The sequence below is a fragment of the Lactuca sativa genome, chromosome 1 (assembly GCF_002870075.4).
Source record: "Lactuca sativa cultivar Salinas chromosome 1, Lsat_Salinas_v11, whole genome shotgun sequence".
NCBI lineage: Eukaryota > Viridiplantae > Streptophyta > Magnoliopsida > Asterales > Asteraceae > Lactuca > Lactuca sativa.
In genome coordinates this window covers 36,415,730-36,421,729 of record NC_056623.2, presented here as the reverse complement: position 1 = coordinate 36,421,729, position 6,000 = coordinate 36,415,730, and positions in this window count along the sequence as shown.

The window sequence follows — 6,000 nt, the reverse complement described above, 5'->3', positions numbered from 1 at the left end:
TCACGCCTCAGGGTCAGGTTGTAAGAAAAAAAGAGAGCAATTTGATGGGTATGATGAATCCATCATGTTTGCACTTATATGATTAAAATGATTTCTTCTTGATTCAAATAGCATTATCCGATTATGTACAGTTTAAAGGGATTAGGTTTATTCGATAATGATTGCTATCGGGAAATCATAATTAAAATCATAATCATAACGATAATAAATCACCCATAGCATAATGATTGGGCGTAGCAAAGTGCATTATTTCATAGTAATTGCAACTTACATTATCAGCTAATGAGATGGTTGAAGTTTAATAGTTAGGTCATTTTCATATTTTAAATAATCAAAAAATCATAACCATGATTACTTTAAAAGAACATCTGAATATCAATTTTCGGTTTATTTCTTGCTTAGTAAATACCAAATTTTCTTTATCTTTATGCAATTTATGCCAGTTTTCCTTGATCTTTATGCCATTTATGCTATAGATGTATGCATTGGATTTTATCCACATATTCCTAATAATTTGAGTAAATATTATGTGTTTATGGTACCTTTTGATTATTCCTTTTTGAAGGATTTTAAGGATTAAAATCAAGCAATAAGAAATAAGGAATAATCAAAAACTAGTTTTGGTTAATAACTCTCACAAAGAGTGAATGCACAAAGTCGTATATTTTACAATGAACCATAGTATTACTTATATATATACTATGAAATACACAAAATATGAAAATCCCCACAAATCAGGAATTTAAACAAAACTACAAGATAAGAACCTAATCACAAAGATATCACATATGCTAAAAGTTGTGCATAAGAAAGTTTCACGTTGGCGTTAATGAAGATCGGTCAGCGTATTAGACGTTGGTAAATGATCAATATGAAGTAAGTTTGACTCATCAAATTATAAGGTTCGACCTTACAATTTCTCCCAATTTGATGATGTCAAAACTTATCCAGCTCATAGGACTCACATGAGACTTTAGTAGTTTCACAAATAATCTCTGACTTGACCCATTTAAAATCATTTATTTAAGTTCTTCCTTTCTCTTATTTAGCTCGAAGGAGATCAACTAGTGATAACTATATGCAAGTTATTTATCCATATAAATCATTATAAGATGAAACAAATGCTTAGTGAGAGCCTTTGTAAGGTCGTTTGATCGCAGAAAACACATATGACCATTTCCATCGATGTAAAAAATTTCATGCATTAGATCTCTGATAAAGAGATGCTCGAGAGGAGGAACTCCCACTGGTAAGGAGTTGTCAATGTAGACAGATCGAAAAGGCAAGAGAAATGCAATGTGTTTTTATAGGTTTATAGGTTATAACAAGACATTTACAATGCGGAAATTCACTTAACAATTAAAAGGGTACATGCAACCTATAAGGATCTATGTCTTCACAAAACTAGGCAGCATACTTTGAACATCATAAACCCTAAAAGAACCCTATTTAAGTTGAAATTCATGAGTAAGGGTTTGCATACCATTGATTTATTATAGCAAATAAATCTTTGATCTTTCCTTTGCACTTCAGAAAGCATAGCACCAAAAGGCTTAGTGCCTCTAATGGGTTTTACCAAAAACCTAGAAACTAGAAGACAAGAGGAGAGAGGATGAGAGTATGAGAAAATCGGCTATCCTTTAGATGTATGTGATGGACGAAAATAGGGAACCAAGGAGATCTATTTATTCAGCAAGGTCAAACTCTTCTTCTATGGTCAAACACGACCCGTGCCCATTTTGCAGTGTAAAACCAACATGCCCCGTGTACCCCTCTGACTCCAATTCCAAACTTCATTTTTTCAACTTTTCTGCTTTGCGTCCGATCAACCTGAAATCTTCACCAATGCTTCCCGGCACCTCCAAAATCACAATCCAACCCCCGGTTTACCTGGAAAAGACATGAAAGTGTGCAAATAAGGTTGTTCTAGATACTAAAATGAATATGATAAAATGCAAGAAGAATGAAGTATAACTAAGCTAAATAAATGCATAAAAAGGGACTAAAAGGTGTGCAAAAAGGTAACAAATCTCCCTAAGCTTGGACCTTTCTTGTCCCCAAGAAAGAACAAGAATCAGATGAAACATGACGATTTCTAGATGGCAAAAAAAACGTAGAGCAACAGGGGATAGAAAGATCCTAAAGGCTAAGAATGAATGCATGCAATGAAAATCATGAAAAAGAAAACAAAAATGTGCAAAAACACTTGAGAAACAAAAGGAACCAAAGAAAAATTTAAGAACAAAAGCAATTTATTTACTTTTATAAATAAATATAAATACGATCAGACTTTACATCAATGGGGCTCCAATCATTAATACCTAGGCGACCATCCTGCTACATTCCACATATCACAGTTCTTCATTCGGCAGGGTTGACTTCGAGGTGGCTTTTGATTTTGATTGAACTTAAATTTGTATCTTTGTTTCGAGCTTTGAATTCTTCAATCAACTTTTGAATTTTTGATAGTTTCTTTGATTAAGTGCTTGATTTTTTTTTGAGGTACTGGATATAACAGTTGTACCCATTCTTCTTTCTTGACTGTGTGGATCTGATACTTAAGCTCTTTGTTACCGTGAGCGTAACGCGTGTCAACAAGTAGGTCCATGTTATGTGGGTCCAGAGTTGCCGATAAAGATTCTTTTTGAACATTCAGAAGCAAATCATCATAAAGCTGTTATTACCGCCCACAAAAACGTTTCGGTATGCCATTTTTTTATTATTATCTAAGGATAGGGGTCTCGAATTGCGGTGTTTAGGTCCCCTAGTTATGACAACTGATTCTACACTTCCGGTAACTATTCGGCCGCCTTGGGTATTTTGTTTTTCATTTGATTTCTCGTTTTCTCCCTTCATGGTATGCAAAGAGTGTCATCATCTCGTATAATTTTTTTATAGGATGCGAAAAACTTTGAAACTAAAGCAAAGAAGAAAAATATTTTTGGGTTTTATATTTTAAAATGCAGGGTGCAAAATAAACTATTTTTTATGTTTTTTTTAAATATGCATGAATATGAATGAAATGAATGAATGAACCTAGTGTACAAATCTACCCCTCCCAAGCTGAAAGATAAACATCGTCCCCGATGCTTGGAGAGGGCGAAACAACCTATTATGAAGGAGGAGGAGGATAGTAACTGGGATTTCGAGTCCAAGCCCAAAAGTCCTCCTCATGCTTGCGTTGACGCTCTTGATCCCGAGCGTATTGAGTGGTGAAGGAGGGAAAACTTTGGGTTAGGTTCGTGAGATCTCGATGGTAAGTGACGACGCAGGTATGGATCAATTGGAATTGATCCATATATTGCTGGTGATATGATGGGTGCCCAACATGATGGGATGAGCTGGCTCCACCCATGGGAGGAGAATTTTGTGGTGCCGCCCCGCCACTCTCGTCAGCCTCGTCACTTTCTCCACCTTCCTCATCTTCCTCATCGGAGAAAGAGACGGGGAAAAGATAAGGTGTGATTTGCTAGTCGGTGAAGTTAGTAGGCCGCCTGAGGTCAAGGATGTTCCGATTTTCGGCAATGATAAGGAGTCGTGGGTCGTGGTTTTGGCCCACGGTCCAATTGTGGTTCCCTTCCTCTGTCCGAAACATCTTCATGCTCTCGAGTACTGCTATGGTAAGGTAGGGGTCACCGGGCAAGGGTTGGTGAATTCCAGGAAATGGGGCCCGGATTGGAGCACTTTTAGCAAACAAACTGACAATACCGCCACAATAGATTTTTCCGGACCGTGATGTGCTGAGGCAGGTGAGCTTGCTGCAAAGGAATGAGCCATATTGAGGAATGAGGTTATCGTCTGGGTGGGCCATCGCATAGAGTATTTTGAGCTCAAGAGTGCTAATGGTGCTTCTTTCTTCTCTAGGGTCGACAAGGGAAGCAACAATCCTGTGGGCCACTTTCATCACAAGGTGGATGAGAGATGAGGGCTTAGCAGAACTTGAGACATATGGATGTTGATGTGTAAGGTCAGTCCACCACGTAAGATCATTGTATCCTGGGATTGCGTCATTGGGGCCAAAGGTGTTTTCTGTGGGGCCCCAACTATGGCATTGATTTGGTCTAGGGACAAGGCATGATCTTAGTTTATAAGCCGGAAATGTAGGACACTGTGGTCCAAATAGAGTGAAGATAAGAACTCGGCTCTCGGGACTTTGTAACTAAGCTTGTGGACCTGCAACAACCTTTTCCATCTAATGTTCCAGAACAAGGTGTGGACTTGATTATAGATGTGCAACTCACGGAGAGATGACACATGCACAAATTTCTTAATGGTATGAGTGCGCTGAAGAAAGGCCTCAAGTTTTACAACTTAAATTTGCCCGGAACAAACCACACCACCATGTGTCGGATTGGGTGGGGGTGATGGGCACCTACGATGGCGGGCCGATGACTTGGTGTGTCTAGGTCTTTTAGAATGTTCGCCTTCCATATGCAAAATTGTTGTTGGGACAAAGAGTCAACCGGTCAATGGGTCAAAAAGTCAACCATTGACGGGTCTAGTCAACTCGAGTTTGGCCACCAGAAATTCGCAGGAAACTCAGTTTTGAATGATTTTCAAGTTATTGTTAAGTCCAAAATAACCACAAATACATGCAATTTGACCTGAAGAACACAAAATTCACAAGTGAAGAATAGGAAAGATTGTACCTAATCGCTAGCGGATATGCGTTGTTGTTGGTGGGAAATTGCTCTTCGACCTCCCCAAGCCTGCCTACATAAAGATTTGAGCAAAAAAAACACCAAAATCTTTAGTGATTTTTGGACCTAGGGTTTGTTAAAACCTCCAAATCCACCATGAAAATGCAAGAAAATGGTGTGTGAGATGTAGGAGATGAAGTGTAGAAGAAGAAAATCAAACCTCTTTGATGGTTTAAGCAAAAATTTATGGTGAATCAAGTGATTTTTGAAGAAAATCGGACCTTGGGGGTTTCTTCGGAGAAAGAGGCTGTTTTGGGAAGTGCTTGTGGGTAAATGAGGTGAAAAAGCCGATTTTAAACTTAAAAACCCACATGGTTTGCTGCGCGAACATGGACCGTGTCAATATAGTGTAAATCTACATGGGTTGTGTTGGGTGAAATAATTGCTGAGAATGGTTGAAGACGACCCATGTTCGGTGTAAGGAAAAAATGAACACGGGCCGTGTACCTCTCTGACTCCAAAAAAAATTTAACTTCTCATGAATATGACCCGTGTTCAATATAATGCAGAATGAACACGGGCTGTGTACGACTCTGTTTGCTACTTCCCACTTTTTGAACCCAAAAATCCCCTCTCATTCAAACAAAATGGTTTTGCATCCCAAGGTCCGTTTGGTGATTTAACAACATGTTTAAATGCATTAGGAACATTAAAAGCAAAAACTTCAAAGAAATGGAAATGCTTTTAAAGAAAAAGACAAAAATACCCTCGGGTTGCCTCCCGGTTAGCCGTCCTTGTTTTAATTCGTTGGCTGGACATGGCCCCCGAATATGCTTCAGTCTTGGTACTTGGGGTTCCCAACCACTTCTATCTCTTCATCCTTCACCTAGAATCCCTCGTAAAATGGCTTCAATATATGACCATTGACTTTGAATGTTTTTCCGGTTTGTTGGCTTGTGATTTCCACCGCACCATGGTCGAATACCTTTGTGACCATGAAAGGACCAACCCATCTTGATCTTAACTTCCCTGAAATCAACTTGAACCTCGAGTGGTAAAAAAACACTTTTTTTCCTTGTGCAAAAGTCTTCCGAGAGATCATTTTGTCATGATACGCCTTTGTCCTCTCTTTATAAATCTTGTCACTTTCATATGCATCATTTCTGATCTCCTCTAACTCTTGAATGTCTAGCTTCCTTTTGTTTCCCGCCTCATCTTCATTCAAGTTGAATTTCTTTATAGCTCAAAAAGATTTGTGCTCGAGCTCAACCGGAAGGCAACACGGTTTCCAAACACAAGTCGGTATGGGGACATACCAATGGGGGTTTTGAAAGCAGTGCGATATGCCCATAAGGCATCA